Source organism: Pseudopodoces humilis, chromosome 15 (genome assembly GCF_049639895.1).
Source record: "Pseudopodoces humilis isolate 2021_Gansu_Grassland_sample_001 chromosome 15, ASM4963989v1, whole genome shotgun sequence".
NCBI lineage: Eukaryota > Metazoa > Chordata > Aves > Passeriformes > Paridae > Pseudopodoces > Pseudopodoces humilis.
In genome coordinates this window covers 5,679,813-5,698,671 of record NC_142214.1, presented here as the reverse complement: position 1 = coordinate 5,698,671, position 18,859 = coordinate 5,679,813, and the positions used below count along the sequence as shown (strand labels likewise).

The window sequence follows — 18,859 nt, the reverse complement described above, 5'->3', positions numbered from 1 at the left end:
CTATAAAATCACCCATGCAGGGAGTCAGAACTGACAGAAATACACAGGCACTGAGTCACTTTTCCGTGGAATTTCATTTGTGTCCGCTCCCACATTTATGGAATTTCACACACTCGTGGATGGAGCTCCCAGCAGCTCCGAGTCCATCGCATTCCTCTCCAACATTCAGCTTCAGGAACCACCTCCATGGAGCAGGACACACATTTAGTCCTGCCTCCCCCAAACAGGATCAGAACCGGCAGGGAGATGGCAAAACCTCACTGAAATCCCCTGGATATCAGGATATGGATGCAATTCTCCATGAATTCTCTTCTCCATGGAAAAGGTGGTCAGGCATTGGAACATCCCAGGGACGTTTGCAGTGCCCATCCTCGGAGGTGCCCCAGGAATGCCTGGACATGGAACTCACTGCTCTGGTGGGGATCAGCCACAGATTGGACTCAGTGATCCCTGAGATCTTTTCCTACCTGGATGAATCTGGGATCTGTGATCCTGGGAAGCACCAGCATCCCTCACACATCCCACCAGAGCCACGCATCACTAATTCCCGCTGTCTCCCACAGCCACAGCCCTTCCCTGACAAAGCGTTTCGGTGACCCAGGAATGTTATCTTAGCAAATCAAAAATGTAAACATTTAGGTTCAGGACTGGACTGGCTGGATTTGGGAATGAGTTATGGTCGGAGCCCGGCGAGGAGGCTGAGTTTGGCTTGGCAGTTCCTCCTGTGCCTGGAACCTGCTTTTCAGGATTAAATACGATCCCCTGCAATCCATCCAAAATGTCAATTACCCCGAGTCTCTCAGGTTTGCAATTACAGAATGCAAGTCATGTTCAGCGTTTTATGAAACTGCTTTTCTTGGCAAGGCCCATCTCTCTCTTATTGTAAAAAATAACTTTCAAATCAAAGCATTAAATCAAGGCACAAACGCTGGGAAGGACGCGGGGCTGAGGCTGGAAAGTTCCAGCGCCGGAGCTGGAAGGGAGCTGAGCTGAGCTGGTTTCTGGTGCAGGAACGAGAGTGGCAAATCAGGGGGAAAGAATGTGGAACAGTCTCGGCTGAGGAACGCCTAATCCCACCATCATGGATTTAAATCCCACAATCGCCTCGTTAGAACCCCCCAGCAGGGCAGGGGGAGCGAGCCTGGAGAAAACACCTCTCCCATCCCGCTGGAATCCGAACAGTCCTGCCCCGGCTTGGGCTGGAGCTGCCGCAGCAGCTGCAGGGAATTGCTTTCAGGCCTTTCCAAGCTTTAGGACTCAGATGCCAAAGGTGCTCTGACCCCTTTCTTCCTCCTCATCTGGAAGGTGGGGAGGGGAGCACAGGGAATTTGGGAACGCTGACCCCACCGTGGACTCGCAGCACTGAGCCGAGGCAGGACCCTGTTTGTGAGCGGCTGGATGCCTGGAGGAGACGGCAAGGTGTGCTCAGCAGGCAGCAGCTGTTGGTGGGGACACTGCCTGTGCTGGAGAGAAAAGGGAAATTCCCCTGGAAACCTTCCCTGGGATTTACAGGGAGTGCATTTGTCCCTGAATGGGTGAGCCGGCCTTCCCGGGGATCCCCTTGCAGGGTGACTTCACTTCCCAGCCTTCCAAGTCACATCAAATCCTCCAAGGTCAGGGAGAGCCCTCAGATTCTGATGGAAGCTTTCATTTGTGTCACTCCCGACCCAGCAGACCCGGTCCAACCTGTGCTCCGGGTGAGACGCCTCAGCCCCGGCCCTGTTAATGAGAGCAGGGACTAATGAGCTCAGGGACTAATGAGGGCAAGGACGCGACGCCCTCCCACCAGCCGGCAGCCCGGCCGCATTCCTGGCTGGGCAGGACATTCCCTCTGGTTTCGGGATGTTCCTCTCCAGCCATTCCCACCCCGCTGCCGTGTGCGCTTAAGCCGGGCGGGCTCCACGCCGGCGCCCAGCGCCACATCCCGGCCTCGGAATAAGCACTTTTTCATCTGTCTACACGCTTATTTCTTCCTGACGAGGAGCTTTGGCATGGGATAGCGGGAGAGCTGTGAGATGCCGAGTTTGATGGATCCGGACTGGATTTGGATGCCAGAAGCCCCTCGGCAGCGTTGCTCTCTCCAGGTGCCAGCCGTGCTCCGGGAGCCGAACCACGGGGGCTTTCCTGCAGGACACCCAGGCGCTGCCAGCATCCCACCATCCCAGTGCTCCAATGGTGCCAGCTTCCACAATCCTATCCAACACCAGCTTCCTTTACCACAGGATAAGGAAAGGGAGAGCGCATCTGGCAGAGGCACAGGGAGACAGGAACCAGAAGCCGAGGGAGGACTGAAGTTGGCCAAGTAGTCTTAAAAACTCCAGGCAGTTGGAGTCGGGAGCGCCATTCCCGCGGACCCTGCCGCCGGCTTGGGCCCCTTTTGGATGCTCTTCCCGGGATGCAGGTGCACGGTGTTAAGAGATCATTTCCTGCCTGCACCGCAGCTCCAGGGATGGATTTACCACTGGGCTCACTTCACCCTGCTTTGCTCTCTTCATCCCTTTTTTTCTCTTTCCTCGACTCCTCCTTTATTCCCTAAAAGCCCCTAAAAACCGGGCAGAGCTGCTGCAGCCCCGGGACCATCCCGTTCAGTGGGAAAAGCCAGCTGCTCTCCCAAAGCCATGGAGCTCATCGAGGGAGGAGACAAATGGTTCAGCGAGGGGCTTTTGCAAGAGATAAGGAGCTGAGGGAATATTAGGAAATGCAAAAGGCAGAGCAAGGCAAAGGAGGGAGGGACCTGCTGGAAAACAGGGATAATTCTCCCTGAAAAGGATTTAATTACCGATCACACTGAGGTGTTCAGCAAAACCAGCCTGCAGTGGGGAGCTCGTTCCAAACAAACGAAAAGACTGCAGGAGTTGCCAGTGGAAGTGCAATTAAGGCCAGGCTCAAAGAAAACTCTCTCTAATTGCACAAGTGGAGGGAAAGGGAGAGATTTCCCCTCTGCTCTGGCGTTCCTTTATTTTTTTCCCCTGGATGAATGTGAATCCTTCACAAAACAGGTCCCTTGGACAACTTTGCTCACAAAATCAATGAACTCAAGCATCAGCAGAGTCTTTGGCTTCCACCGGGCAGTGAATTCCTGCACTTACCTGCTGGGACAGGGGAGAACATTGTTATTCCCAAAAAGAACTTGGGATATTATAAATTCAATTTATATTTTTTATAAAATAAAATCATGATTAACCTGTGTGCCAGATGGTTAAAGTCAGTGCAGTCACACACCGGTCACAGACTCCAGCCACACACTCCAGGATTTCTTCTTTTCCTCGGATTTAATTCCCTCCAGTGCCTTCAGTTCTCCTGTTGGGAACCAGTTTCATTCCTCATTAGCCAGACATTCGGAATGCTCAGGCCCGGTCACTTGTCTGCAATAACGTCTCAGCATTGCAACAGCAGAGTGGTTTAACAGGAGGATCTGATGGAAAACAAGGAATAATGAATAGCAACAGATCCTATCTGATTTTATATCCCACTGCAGTTTAGGGCAGAGGTTAAAAACTGCATTAGGAAGGAATAAATATATTCCATTTTTAACAGTAAAACTCAGCTGAGCGCTCTGTGTGTGCAGCAGTGCAGGGAGGGGTCATCCCAAATTCCCATTCTTGCCAGGGAAACCTCTGTGATGCAGTCCCAGGGCATCCCCTCGGATTTTTGAGACCTTGGTCTGTCCCTGGGCCATTCCCACCATGGGAAAACCATGTCCCAGCACTTCCCTTGGAGAAGAGGATGGAGCCAGGAGCTCACGAAGCCAGGAGCTCATGGACCCCCCTGCCTCGCTGAGCTCCAGGGAGCAGGACCAGACTGGCCCACAATGAGGGAGAGGGGAGGGGGGAGGATTGGTGCTCCATGACCTCTGGAATGTCGTATTCCTGTGGGCTCAGCCTCCATGAGCAAAGGTTCAAGGCTTAGTGGCAAATGAGTTATGCTCCCAGAAAATCAGAATTTGGGATTTTCAAGCACCAAGAGGGATTTTTCCCTCTTTTGGGTAGCAATTCCTCCACACAAGAATAATGGATTTAATCCCAGAGTGGTTTGGGTTGGGAGGGACCTTAATGCAGGGACATCTTCCACTATCCCAGGTTGCTCCAACCTGTCCATCTTGGCCTGGAACAACTCTAGGGATGGGATAGCCAAGAAGTCAGTGCTGGCACAGTGGCAGAGCACTGGGGATCACTGCCACCCCCCAGACCTGCACCCACCACAGGGAAGAACCACATCCCAAGGATGCTTGGATACTTTTCTCCTGAAATTACAAACCAGGATGCAAACAAAACCAACCCCTCCAACCACCCGGTGCTGCACAAACTGAGGGCAGCACCCACCTGATTCCCAAACATCTCCCTGCACACAGCTGGTGATACAAAGCCAAACCAGGAATTCCAAGGCTTTATTTATTGAATCTGGCTTTCCCCAGCTTCCAGTCAGAGCTTGCTGCATCTGCAGGGCAGCAGTGGTGCCTTGTCACCCTGGGACCACAGCCTCGCAGTCTGGGGAGGTGCTGGGAGAGCCTTTTCCTTTGGGCCATGTTCCTATAGCTCAACCCAGCTTCCACACCAAAGAAGTCAGCTCTCACTCCTCTCCAGAAAACCCAACTCCAGCCCCAAAGCTGGGCTGAGGCAGCGAGGAGAGTCCCCTCTGCTGTCACAAATCCTTCCTTGGTACTGCCATCAGCCCCTGGGTGCAGTCCAGCAGCTCCCAGGGATGCCGAGAGCTGTCACTGGCACCAGGTGCTCCTTCTCAGCCACTGCCCAAGGGAGATAATTGTGGCTGGAGTGGAAAAGCTTCCAGCCTGGATTTGGGGTTGTTTTCTGTACACACGGTCTGGGTGTTTATATTGGGCTGGAGAGGGAGGATTAAACAGAGGGATGTGGGATGTTCCTTAAGGATATCATCACTAAAAATATATTGAGACATTGAGAAGGGTTGAAGGGGAGGCTGTAATGATGCAGAGGCCGGAGAAATCCAGGCAGAAACGTTTTAAGAGCAGCATCTGCCTACTCCAAGCAAGCAGCAGCTAAATGGAGGGATGACAGCATCCTGCAAATAGCTGGAATCCATAAACACCACGGAGCTCACAGCGCAGCGATCACGTGAATGAAACAAAACTTCAGTGAAACCAGGCTGAGATCCCATCTCCCCGAGGGAGAGCCACAGGAGAGGGGATTTAGGGAGTTTGTGTGTCTTTGGTGCGTGGTTTGGCCCTGGGAAGAGCTCTGTGGGCCTCGGAAAGGAGGCTGAGGGTCTGGGAGGGGGCTGAGGGGGTTTGGGGGCATTCCAAATCTCCAGCTGGAAGTGGAGCAGGGTTTGTGACTGAAGTTCTCACTTAAGGAGGTGGCATAAGGTGACATCATCACTGCATGGGATGGAGGGATACTCTATTCCTGCTGAAAATCCACAGAATCCCGGGATGGTTCCGGTCCAAAGGGATCTTAAATCTCATCCAGTTCCACCCCCTGCCGCGGGCAGGGGCACCTGCCACTATTCCAGGCTGCTCCAAGCCCTGTCCAAGTGGCCTTGGACACCTCCAGGGATGGGGCAGCCACAGCTGCTCTGGGATTCTGAGCTGTATTTTAGTTCACAGTAAAAAGTTGTAGTTCCTTGGAAATCTCCACTGCCAGGGCACTTCCCACGTTTTCTTTGCCTTTCAGCTGGGCATTCCCAACATCCCGGGCCCTCCCTGCTCCAAGGAAGGGTAAAGCCAGGTGACGAGCCATCAAGAGCTCCTATTTTCTCCTTTTGCTCAAACTTTCCTTTCAGAAAAGGGTGTGAAAAGCCCGATTACCATCGCCTCCTCAGCCTGTAGAGGGCTTTGTTCCGAATCCCACCAATTCCCTGGATGGGAAAGGGCAGGGTCAGAGCCAGGGGCAGGAAGGTGCCTGTCCTGGGAACCATCCCAGGGAATGGGCAGGAGGACCTGGAGGCACAGGTGACCCTGTTCTTTCTCTCTTCCACTGACTTTTTCTATTTTCAGCCCCAAAATGTTTAATAAATGACGAGTTCAATTCAAAAAACGTGGAAAGGAAGATTTTACACACTTGGATTAGAGAATCCCTTCCACTTCCAGAGGTGATCAATAGAAATCTGCATTGGAAAAACGACCAATCCAACACCAAATCCACCTGACAGCATCACCCTGAGCCCCCACTGGGTTTTCCTTTGGCTTTGCAGTCCCATTAAATGCAAACCCCATTAAATGCAGACACCAACACTGAAACAGAGCCGCTGATGGCACCAGGAAGGGATTTGGGGCCATTTTGGCCTCAATTAAATAAATAGAGGGAAGGCAGAGAGTCATAACCAGGTCATAAAAAAAGGCATCAAATGATTTTTTTTATTGTATATGCTACCAGAAACCTTCTGTTCATCCCAGCACCAGCGCTGCTCCCTGAAGGGGCAGGGATTGCTGGAGAGGGGGACAGCTGCTGTCTTTCACAGTTAATTATGAAGATGAGTTAAGAATTAATCAGGTGAAGGGAGAGATGTGAAAACAATCATGGCCAGGAACAACGAAATTTGTCCCTTAGAAGAAGTTAAACCGGCTATTGGAACTTGTCAGAAACCCAACACATACAGCCCTACACAGATCCACAGCTCCCAAAATGGGAATTTTCAGCTCATTTTCTAATATGAGAGTGCACAGCACAGATGAAACCGAAATTAGGGAATGTACAGGACGGATTAAACCGAAATCAGGCTGGACCCCCGGGAAGGCTCACGGAAGGCAGGAGAAGCTGGTCCATGGGCCCTGCCCAGTGGGGAATGCTGCAGGAGGCAGCTCCTGGAGGAGAGGAAAGGGACCTTCCCCTCTGGGCAGTGACAATCCAGCTGTGCCACCCCTGGCTCTCCCCTCCTGCTGCCACAGGCACAGAACTGCAGGAGAGAGGGATCTCAACCTCCAAAGGCTTTTGGGGCACCCACACCCACCTCTTCCTTCAGGAGCAGGATCTGCGGGGATCCCGATGCTCCTTACTTGGGCACGATGTCCCGGGAGCTGTGTCCATCCCATCCCATCCCATCCCATCCCAGGGAGGAGATGCCTGCGGATCCTTCCCCAGAGGCTGCAGGCGTTGCCAGCTGGGCTGGGAAACTGCTCCTCCGCAGCCAAATCCAACCCAAATTTCCATCATCAGCGGAGGAATCAGCCCCATCCCCCTGGCAGCCGCTGCTCAGCGAGATGGGATTGATAAGATCCCTGGGAGGCACGGGAAGCCCGCGTGCCAAACACAGCCAATTAATGTCAGCCCTTTCCCATGCCAACCAATTAAGCTGTGTGCGCTTGTCACCAGCGCCGGGAAGGGGGTGGAGGGCACGGAGGACGCGATTCCAGGGAAGCCTTGAAGATCTGAAAACCTCCTTAATTTATAGGCGGGAGGGGGAGGGCGTAGACACCCTGCTCTAACCCGAACGGGCCTGATTAATGGCTCGGCTAATTTAGGAGCTGCTTGGCTCTGCTGACCTGGGGAGGCTCCATTTAACAGGAATCAGGCTGGCATGGGAAGCAGGGAGCAGCTGAGCGATCTAAGAAGCAACAGATGGGCTCTGCGGTCGCCTTGCCAAGCACCAACACTGTTTTCTGAGCACTTGCTCTTAAACCTCCTCCAAAAGGGAAGAAGTGATAATCAGAACCATAAAACCCATGTGGCTGATCCAGGAGCGGGGAAGGAGGCAGCTCCTCTGCCCAGCCAAGAGCTCCTGGGCTGGGAAGTGGTCCCAGAGGTGCTGAGCCACCTCCAGCCCTGTGGCTGCAGGGATCAGGAAAGGAGGAAAAACATCTTCTGCCCCACCTGTGCCATGAAAAATCACAGGGTGTTGGGAGGCAGAAGAGGGGGGAAAAGCTGGTGAAACACTTGGAAAAACTGGGGGGATCCTGCAGCTTCAGCTTGGTCTGGATCAAGAAGCTCCACAGGTCCTGGACATTCTCAGGCTCTGGAAAAGAGCCGCTCTCCAAGATAAGCAACGCTTCAAGCCACAGGGACTGACTTTGGAAGAACTTACAGAACCAAACTTAACGGGGGCAGGGGGAGGGAGTTTCCCAAAATCCAACATTTCTGAGGGCAGATTGTCCCAGCCAGCTGTGGCTTGGGTTCCTTGGATGGCGAGGAGGCAGCAGAGGTGGCAAAGCACCCACCTGGCTGTGAGGGAGACGGGAGAATAAAGCCATGGAGCTGCCAGGGCTTTGCAGGAGGAGGATGTGGGAGACCTGCAGCAATCTGGGAGCAGATCCAGGTGGGATGGCTTGGAAATACACTGGAGTGATGGAAATGTTGGGTTGTTTATCGCAGAGGTGAGCAGAGGCCCCAGGAAGGCACCAAACAGAGTGACTTGTCTGGGGCTGGAGTTTTTTAATAAAGAAACAGTAAAAAAAACAAATAACAGAGCAGCTCCTGCTTGCCAAGGGCTTTGGGAATCACACCTGGCACAAGAACACAGCACAGCTGAGCTCCTCAGAGCCAGAGCTTGGAGGAGAAAAAGGGATCACTCTCTAAACCCCATATGGGGTGGAGAGGAAAAAAATCCCTCAGACTAATAAAATCTTGTTTTTTTTTAAAAAAAAAACTGCCTACTTTTCCCCCAGGAACAATATCCGTCTGCACAGATCTCATGTTGTGGCACTGTTTGCACCAAAATAAAAATGAGGAATCACCACTGACCCTCTCATCCCTGTTCTGTTTCGTGTATAGGGTAACGTGCCTGAGGAGCAGGAGATTATCTGTAGGTGATGGTTTGCAAAGTTCTCCTGGAGCCCCACATGGCCTGGGAGCACAGCAGGCAGGTCTCACATAGGGGTTTTCCATCTTTTCTTATGGATGTTCTGGGAGAGAAGTTTCTAAGCAGGTCCCTTTCAAAGGCTGCAGATTCCCAGCTCTAAGCCAAGAGTGTTAAAAAAAAAAAGACTTCATTTTTCCCTGGGTATAATGACCACGGCAACATGTCCCTGAGCTCAGTGATCCCATGGCCCTGCCAGATTCTGGAGATGGGATGATTTGAGGGCTGCCAGGAAATACCAAAAACTCCTGGAACTTCACTACCCAAGGTGTTTTTGTCTCTGCTGGTGGATTGGCTGAGACAAATTGTCCCTTCCCAGCCCAGATTCACAGATCTTGGAATGATTGAGTTGGGAAGGACCTTAAAGCTCAGCTCATTCCACACCCTGCCATGGGCAGGGACACCTTCCACTAGCCCAGGTTGCTCCAAACCCCATCCAACCTGGCCTTGGACACTTCCCAGGATGGGGCAGCCACAGCTTCTCTGGGAAAACCATTCCAAGGCCTCAAAGACCTCACAGGGAAGAATTCCATCCCAGTATCCCACCTTACCCTGCCCCCTGGCAGTGGGAAGCCATTCCCCCTGTCCTGGCACTCCCCTCCCCTGAGTCTAAACACACCTTTGAGCCTCTTTGAAATCCATCCTTGGGATTTGCCTCTTCCCTGCACGAATCTGTGTCCTTTGGCTCCCAGGGTCCTGTCCCAGCTGGAGCTGCTGCATTTCAAAAGCCTGGAAAAAGTGTGGAGCAGCAGCTGGCACTGCTGGCTTTGCTAAAAGCAAGGGGGGGGCTTTCCTTAATCCCAAAAGAGAGGGCTGGCCAAAGCTACCCTCCCTGGAAAAGAGCTTTGCCTGGATGGGAGATAAGGGTGCTGTGGAAAGAAGGGAGTGTTGGTCAGGAATGAGGAATGGGCTGCCCCTTCCTGCTCAGCTCCTAATTAATGAGGAGCAGCTCCTGGCAGAGACGCCCTCCCCGGGAATTACACTCCCCCCCAGATTTACCCAAAGAGAGGAGAGCACATCCCAGCACAGCCACACCTGTACCAGCAGAGAACAGCCAGAACTCATTCCCAACCCCCTGCCCTGGATTTCTGAGCTGTGAGTGGTGCCTGTTCCATCACCAAGGGCTTTTTAGGGCAGCCAGTGGCATTTCCCAGCACACGGGAGGCAGTTTATTACCAGTGATTTATTAAACTGCTCCAACTTGTCAGCAGCCACTTGAAACATTCCCCTTCCTTTTTTTTTTTTTTTTTTTTTTCCCTTCAGCTTTGCTAATGTCTTTATAAAGAGCTGGATAAATAGATTTCCAGCACTTCTGACTGCCACGGATCAAACCTCAATCGATATGGCCCAGATTAGGGATGAGGTGAGACCGAGCCTCCCCACCTCCCTCCAGCCCCAGCTGTGGAGGTGAATTGATGGGAATGCACCTCCAAGGAACAGATAAATACATTTTTGCCTGCTCACAGCAGAGCTGGACTTGACAGTTCCTGATTTCTCCCCATTGTGGCCTGTTCTGTGGGTGGGGGAGCTCCAGGTGATTGCTGCTCCTGCCAGACTTCTCTCCTGCATCCTTTCTGTTCATGGATAGACTCTCCTGGCTTTATAATCTCCTGAACTCATGGAGTTCAGAGGCTTTCAGCTCCTGCCTGATGAATCTTTCCAGGACAAGACCCCTTTCTATCATTAAGTTTGATCAGTCTCAGCTCATCAACCTTAATTTATTTGCTGCAGAATCACCGTTTAAAGGCTTGCTGAGCTGAAATTAGTCCTGTTCCCTCCCCAAAGGGCCCAAGAATTACTTCTGCCAATGCCAGCACACCCAGAGTCACCCATCCCAGCTCTCAGGTGAGACATCAGGAGGAATTCCTGCATGGAAAGGGTGGTCAGGCATTGAAAGCGGCTGCCCAGGGAGGTTTGGAGTGCCCATCCCTGGAGGTGTCCCAGGAACACCTGGATGTGGCACTCAGGGCTCTGGTGGGGATCAGTCAGGTTGGACTCGATCCTGGAGGGCTTTTCCAACCTCAGGGACTGTGCATCACACACCTGGCACAAACAAAAAGAGAATTTGATTTTTTTAACCCTTTCCACATCAGAGGAACCCTTAAAAAACCAAAAAGATAAAATGCCCCACTGTCCCCTCCTCACGCTCTGCTCTGTCCCCAGCTCCCCGTGAGCCCGGGCAGGGCTGGCCCTGAGCTGCTGCAGCCTCTGGGAGCTCTTCCCTTCCTCCATCCCTTCCTCCATCCCTCCTCCTGTCCGGATAATTGATCTCCGAGCCTCAAACCAGATGCTCCGGCTGTGCCTCTCTCCTCGTGCTCCGGCTCCTGCTGAAGTCCGGGGAGATCCTCGGGAAGAAGCCACTTTTAATTTGTAATCTGATTAAGCCATTAGAGGCGAATGGAGCAGTAAGTAACACAAATTGCCGATCGTTTCCATCAGCAAATCCCCCCAATTAATCCTGAGATTAACCCTGATTACACGCGGTAATGGTGATCAATGCACCCTAATGGGGGAAATCCGCCCACTCCGCTTTCTTCCACATCCCAGAACGATCAATTTGGAATCAGGGTGATTTATCTGGCAGGATCGAGCGGGGCCAGCGGGGCTGGGGCACCGCCTGCATCTCCAGCAGCAATCCCAGGAGCCGGAGCTCATTCCCCCTTGGGAAAAGCAAGCCGAACTGGGAAAAAAGAGCTGGAGAGAGTGAAACAAAGAGCACGGGAATGCAGAGGGCAGCAGGAATGGCAAATTCCATCTGCCTGTCGCGCTCCTTCCCCTTTGAATCCTCCCAGTGATGCCCTAAAAAGCTCCTGTGAGGTGATCAGACCAAACAGCTCGGAGCAAGGCTGCACTTCTCAGGGATTCCTCCGTCAAAGAGAGGAAGTCAGGCTGGAGAAGAGCTGAAAAAAGAGAAAAAAACCCTTTCCTACTTTGTGATCCGAGCCTCTGTTCTTCCCTTTGCTGCTAAAATCGGAAGTTACCCCAGGACCGAGCGTTTCCAAGGATCCCCAAGCACTCCGCGAGCTTCAGAGCCGGGCTCAGCTTCACCTTGGTCCTGCGTTATTTATAGAGCAGCTGAGACCCCAGTGATTGCTTCAAGGGGGATTCTGCCTTTGTAGGGACTCAGTCAGCACTAAGTCTGGAGCTCAAGGCTTGACCTTTGGAAGGCAGGGATGGATTCATCCCGCCCCGACCGCAGCCAGCTCTGAGCTGAGCTGCAGCAGTGCCTGGTGATAAAGCAGCTTGATTTATGGAGCCTTCTCTCCCGGAGCTGCTCACTGCTCTGGGAACACCAAGGAGGAATGGAAAAAGTGCTGGAAGATGGGCTGAGCTCCCACCAGGGGCTCTGGCACCTCCTGGGGCATTGGCTCCAGGACAGAAGAAAGCACACAAGTGACATCTCACAGGGTCCCCAGTTCCCACATCAGCAGGTCCTACGTGTTCCTGTGCCACGGGAAAAACCACCTGGAGGGCTGCAAGCCCCTCGTGCTTTGCTCTGACCAGGAATAATTCAGGTGCATCCTTCCCAATATTCCCTTGAAGCTGTTTTCCTCTCCTCCCACACCACGTAGACTAATCCCTGTGTCACTTTGTCCCCAGATCTGTATTTTGGCAGCAAAGTAATATATTCTAGATGGGAACAGTGACATCACCCTGTCCTGCACAGACATGCCCTGTATTCTCCACAAATCCATGAGATCCTTTGGGCTTTTTAATGGAGCTGTAGTACCCAAACCAATCTCCCTCATTCCTGGGGTGGGATCCTGCAGCTCCCCTCCCCTCAGGTGGGCACTCCTGGCCTGAGAGATGAGTCACAGGGTTGGCACTCACTGGAACAGTCCCGCTCCAACATCCCTCATCCAGGGAGGAGATTCCAGGCAGGTACACACGGCACATCCCAGACTGCAGGGAATGGATTTCCCCCCACACTGAAAGTTGCCTCCGAGGTGTTTTGCAGCACACGTGTTTGGGGGTGACACGTGGGGGCCCCAATCCTTCAGCCACCCCCTCTCCCCAGCTCCTGCGGCCGCCCGAGGGCCTCGCGGTTCCCTTTGATGTGCAGATGAATCTGCCTGGCCAGGAGAAGCCCTGTGGATTTATGAACTCCTCCTCTATGATGTCTTTCCAATCGTATCCCCCAGAAGAGCATTTGCTCTCCCCTTCCTCCCCGGCTCCTCCGAGCCAAGCATTCCTTTCTCCTCCTCCATCCCAGGCTTGGGGAGCGATGCTGCTCCCCCGGAGCAGAATTCCCTCTGCAAACCAGGCCACTTGTCAGCCCCCCGTTCCCTGTTCCAGCAGGCTTGGTGAGTCCCAACTGCAGCCCCATGGAAGGGAGCTCCGAGCCAGAGATGAAATCCTGCAATTCAATCTACTCCCAGCCCTAATCGTGCCAGCTCTGCAATTCCAGAGCAGTTGAAAAGAAAGGGACAAATAACAGTGATGGAAACCACTCACTGGAGACTTCCAGGGGAAATTATACACCCGCGAGGGGAAAAAGGATCATTAAGAGGTGACGGGAGAAAACATTTGCATTGCAAGTCAGAGCAGCTGGAGGCCGGGGGAAGCTCTGTGGTCACTGCCCTCCCCAGTCCAATCCAATCAACTCCACCGCTTGGCAAACCCTCCCAGACAGGCCCTTGAGCTGTTTGACCCAGATTCCGCCCAACACCGGAGTCAAGCTCTGCCCAGGAACAGAAGGGGAGCCTTGCAGAGGTCTCCCGAAGTTCATTCCTGTGTTAAACCCCCACAAGTAATAAAACCGGCGTGCTTGTCTCCTCTTTAGCAGTCACCTCCACCTCGCCAGCTTCCCAGAGCTGCGTGGGGAGATTGCTGTGCTCGGCAAACAAGAGGAGATTAACGGGAGTTCAGCGGGAACATCTCGATTTAGTCTCGGCTGAGCACGCCGGGGATGCGATGGCACGTTAAACCTGGTGGCACATCTAAACCTGGTGGCACATCTAAACCTGGTGGCACATCTAAACTGTCACAAAGCAGAGGAGATGGAGGAGCTGGAAGAATAAAGGAGAGTTTATTTCTATGCTAAGCACCACACCAAGAATCCCTGTCCCTAAACGCCACTGGGGGAGGGCAAACAGGGGTCCTGCACCCCCAGGGCAGGAGCAGCGGGCAGGGAAGGGAGAGCCAGGAGTGGCTCCAGCAGGGAAAGGGGAACACGCTCCCCCAGGGAAGCCAAACCTTCACACCCGCCCCTCCTTTCCCTGCCAAAGCATTAGCACAGCTCCCCAAAACCCCTGAGAGGAGTTTCGAGGAATGGAGTGATGAAAGAGGGGCTGAGACGGGCGATCTTCCAGCCAGCTGGAGCCAGGACCGCTCATCAGGAATAACCGGCCTCTCCCGCATCCTCACAGGATGCGCTCCAAGCTCTCCCTGACATTTGTGTGTCAGCTTGAGCCAGCTGCGGCTGCAGCTCTGCCTTCTACTCCAGGCTCGGGCTTTAAATCCAGGGTTAGAAATTTGCAGAGCCACCGAGGTCCATCCTCAGCTGGCCAGGGCGAGTTGGGAGCATCAGCAGCTCCACAAAGCTGGGCCAGCCTGGAAAAACCACTTTTCCCTGGTGGGCAAACACCAGGAGAGGGAGGCAGTAGCACACTGCGGTGACATTTGCACCCGGGTGCAATGAGGTGTCACTCAGCCCAGCCAGACCAAACAGCATCTCTGGGGCACCAAAATTACACAGCCAAGGAAATCCGGCAAAATCCATCTGCCCTTTTCAATATTTGGAGATAATTAACTCCTCCAGGCTGCGATATTACAAAAGAAAGCTGTTAGTGAAGCTGTTCAGCCCCAGGTCAGGCTGGATGTGGAACTTCCCCAGCACGGGGGATGCTGAAAGGGCAAGGAGGACATTTCACATTTCCATATATTCCCAGCTCCCTCGTAGGAAGATTACAGGAATACACGTGTAATGCAGCAGGTCAGAGGCAAGACAGAACAAGGGCAGGCTTACCGGGAGAGGGAAAACATCTCTGCTCCTCCACTGGTGCCCTCTGAGCTGTATCCCAGCCTGTGCATCCACCAAAAACTCTGACTGCAGGGCAGCTCGGAAAAAACAGGCTCAAAGCTCATCTAAAGGCAAAGAAATCAGGGAGAGTTTCTCCAAAAGGCCCGAGTCACTCATCCAAGAGTCTCACACGGGCCCCACACCTCACCTGCAGCCCTGAGGTGACCCAAAGCATCCCAGCCCTCCCCTCCTCCCTGCCCTAAATACAGGACAGGGGCTGGTCCAGACTCCCACCAGCAAATCCCAGCTGGGCCAGTTGAGTTTGGCATTCCTGAGCCAGTGAGGGGCAGTTAACACCTTCCTGTCCATGATCACCCGGAGCTCCGTCCCCACCCCCCAGGGATGGCAGGGAAGGCAAAGGGCAGCCTGGCTCTTCTCTCCAGTCCCACCAGCTGCTCCAAGATCAACCTGCAAATCCCCAAAGGAAATTGTTCCCTGTGAGGGTGGGCAGGCCCTGGCACAGGGTGCTCAGGGAAGCTGTGGCTGCCCCTGGATCCCTGGAAGTGTCCAAGGCCAGGTTGGATGGGGCTGGGAGCAATGTGGGATTGTGGAAGGTGTTCATGGCAGGGGATGGATGATCCTTAAGGTCCCTTGCAACCCAAACCATTCCAGGATCTGCTGCCTGTATTCCTGCACGGGTCACCAGGGCAATAAATATTTGTACAGGCCGGACAAGGAGAAAGCAAACAGAATTCCCTTATTTATGGGCCTTGGCAGCTCCTTGGCCTCAGCTCCGTGGTATTTCCATCCCCTCTGCTCCCAGCTGGGGCTCTGTGTACCCACAGCTGCTCCGTGGGGTGCTGGGCCAGGAAGCAAAATATTGGGACAGGAATGCGAGACCAGAGGTTGGGAGGATCAGCGGGACAGACAGAGGGAGGGTGTGAGAGTTGGGATGTGCAGGAGCAAGTGGAGTGACCCTGCCGGGTGTTTCTGCAGCCGTGTTTGTTTTACCTGCAGGCAGAAGGTGATGGATCCGCTTCCCTGGCCATCCAGGGGCCCTTCCCGGGCACTGCATGGAGCCCCCAGAGGGTTAAACACCATCCCCAAGCCCTCCCTTTCAGCAGGGGGGTGTCCAGGCTCTGAGGGACTTCCAGGGAGCCTGGTGAGACATCCTGAATCCTGAACCCTTCCTGCCCAGACACGCTGTGCCTGTCAGGACACACACGTGTCCTGTCCCAGACTGAGGTTCACTCCCTGCTGCTGCTGCCCTGCCTCTGGCTCCTTCCCAGGAGAGGACCCCAGGAGGAAGCCGGGATGTGGGAGTGCTCCCAGGGTCTCCGGGTGGGAGGTCTGTGTCTCCTCCCGGAGCTGGGTCCTGTGCCTGCTCCAGAGACACAAACCATGAGTGTACCTGGGAGCAGCAGGGTGTCTGTCCTCATCTGCTTCCCATCATCCCCCCAGACGGGGGGCAGGAGGCAGAGGGGAAGGAGCCCGGGGATCACTGACCCCTCTTGGTGCTGAGTGTCTGGCTTTAGGAAGGATTCAGCCTTATTACCAACCTCCTGAGCTGCTGATTTCTTGGATTTCTGTCATGTCAGGAGGAGCTTTCACTGAGCTGGAAAGGGCAAGGGGATGGATCTCATTCCATAAACTCCTCGGAGATGGGGGGAAAGACACGGGGGCAGGGGTTAAACTCACCCAAAGCAGGCTGGGAATCAGCACATGAAGGAACAGGGCAGGAGGGAATATGTGAACAACAGGGTCCTGGTGGCTCCTGAGGAGGGGCTTTGGTGGGGGTGGGTGATTGCTGTCATGCTGGTGTCTGGCATGAGGATGAGTCAAGCCTCATCCCTAAATTTACTGGGATAAACTGTCCAGGCCTGTCCCATCACTTTCTCCATCCTGGCTGACACGAGCTTTATTTACACACTTTGACCAACACAGGCTCTGGTCACTCCAGCCATACCTGCCACAGGGCTTTTCCTGCCAGGCATTGATGGCATCCAGCTGGAGATCTCCAGCTCTGGGATTCCTCTCCCAGGTAATGCTTGCTGCAAATTGCTTCTCTTTCAGGCACTCATTTCACCATTTGTGGGAGAGCAGAGCAGGCAGGGCCGTGCTGCAGCCATGGGAGGAAAAGCTGTGCCAAGAGAGGTTTGGGTTGGACACCAGGAGGAATTTCCCCATGGAAAAGGTGGTCAGGCATTGGAAAGGGCTGCTCAGGGAGGTTTGGAGTGCCCATCCCTGGAGGTGTCCAGGGAAGGCCTGGATGTGGCACTCAGTGCTCTGGGCTGGGGACAAGGTGGGGGTTGGACACAGCGTGGACTCGATCCTGAAGGGCTTTTCCAGCCTCACTATCCCGTGATTCCAGGCAAAAGGCTGAGGGTGTTTGTCAGGAGGCTGAGGGAGATAACATCCCTGAGATAACAGCGAAGCAGAGCAGGCTGTGAGCAGGTTTGGGGCTGGAAAACATTCCCTGCAAACGGCAGCGCTGGCTGGCTCTGACTCCTGCTCTGCTCCTCGTGCCGTGATTTATCCCGCAGCAAAGTGAGCCCAAACGCTCTCCATATGGATCTCATACGGGCTGCACCTGCTTCCCACCGTGCATAAACACATGTGGGATGGAGCAGGAGAGCTGGGGGTGAGTGGGAATACAAATCAATCACCTGCCAGCCCCGAGCCCTGGAAGGACTGCTGCTCCCTCATCCCAGACCAGCTCCTCGCTGCTGGAGCTGCTGGAGCTGCTGGGCTCCCAGGGAAGCTGCCCTGACCGTGCACAAGGGTGACACTGATGAGCCCTGAGTGCCACCAGGATGCAGCAGCCAGGCTGGGGTGTCCCATGGGAACGGGGACTGTGCCACAAGGGAAAGCTGCCTGGGTGGGGCCAGGGGACCCCTGTGCCCCCACAGCACAGGGAGAGCCGAGTGCTCCACATCCAGGGGAGGGAGTTCAGGAGCTGCTCTTCTCTAGCAATGTTTACATTTCCTCACATGGAACATGAAATTCCCTAAGGAATAAACTGCCACCAAGCTCCAGGACCATCTGCCTCAATCCCCTAGGGATGCCCGGGATGAGTTTACGGAGCTTTCCATAAACACAGGACACGAGGCACAGCCCAGGGTCATGGCTGCTGGCCAGGGAGGAGGTTCTGCTCCCACATCCATGTGTTTTGGGAATGTCACTGTCCTGCATCACCTCCCTGGCTTGGAAAATCCAGGGCCGTGGGCAGAGGAGGCGAGCAATGCTCCATTGGTGATGCTGGAGGATTCCAGCCCATCCCAGGAGGGACCCTGAGGTACCCAAGCCCTGGACATCCTGGGGGTGAAGACAGGGATGCTCCTGCTCAGGAGAGAGACAGCCCTGGGGGATCTCCCATCACCTGCTCCCACTTTGTCCTTCTCCCAGCACTCAAATATTTATGTCCAAAGTCGACATTAAAATTCAGGGGAAGCTAAATAGAAATTAAATTGTGTATTTGGAGAGGAAACAAGTCCCGTAAGGTGAGCGCTGCCGGGCCCGGTGATTGACGGCTGTTTATTTATCTGCTACTGCCAAATCCTGCAACCAGGACAGAGCAGGAAGGGAGAGGGAGCCACTGGAGATGGGCTCTGTGGGTGGAACAGCCCTGGGAATCACAGAAGTGTCAAAGAGGGGAGCAAACAGCTCCAGGAATCCCCAGTGTGTCCAAGGGCAGAGCTGGGCAGCCCTGCCTGGCTGCAAGGACTTGACTGTACCACACAAACCTTTGGAATCCAAGTGTTTGGACCGACACTGGGCAGGTCCCAGCTTCTCCTTATCCCACTTGCTCATGCTTCCATGGCTCTGGAATCATCCCTGAGCATCTGAGGAGAGGCTGAGAGAAGCAGAGGCCTTGCTGCCATCTTATTTTTCCTTTCCCTTTTTACCTTTTTCCTTCCCTTCATTTCCCTTTTCCCTCTCCTCTCCTCTCCTCTCCTCTCCTCTCCTCTCCTCTCCTCTCCTCTCCTCTCCTCTCCTCTCCTCTCCTCTCCTCTCCTCTCCTCTCCTCTCCTCTCCTCTCCTCTCCTCTCCTCTCCTCTCCTCTCCTCTCCTCTCCTCTCCTCTCCTCTCCTCTCCTCTCCTCTCCTCTCCTCTCCTCTCCTCTCCTCTCCT

At 54.0% G+C, this 18,859-nt stretch overlaps 2 long non-coding RNA genes across 2 annotated transcripts; both read right to left on the bottom strand.

The window, feature by feature from the left end:
- Positions 1–4,666: 4,666 nt before the first annotated feature.
- On the bottom strand, positions 4,667–11,630 carry LOC148183058 (uncharacterized). The gene is made up of 3 exons (XR_015773909.1): positions 11,044–11,630; positions 9,386–9,495; positions 4,667–8,865 (listed from the first exon to the last, which is right to left on the bottom strand). It is a non-coding gene; the product is annotated as an uncharacterized LOC148183058 (long non-coding RNA).
- Positions 11,631–11,679: 49 nt separating this feature from the next.
- On the bottom strand, positions 11,680–14,954 carry LOC148183057 (uncharacterized). Its single transcript, XR_015773910.1, has 3 exons — positions 14,937–14,954; positions 14,735–14,853; positions 11,680–13,775 (listed from the first exon to the last, which is right to left on the bottom strand). It is a non-coding gene; the product is annotated as an uncharacterized LOC148183057 (long non-coding RNA).
- Positions 14,955–18,859: the final 3,905 nt, after the last annotated feature.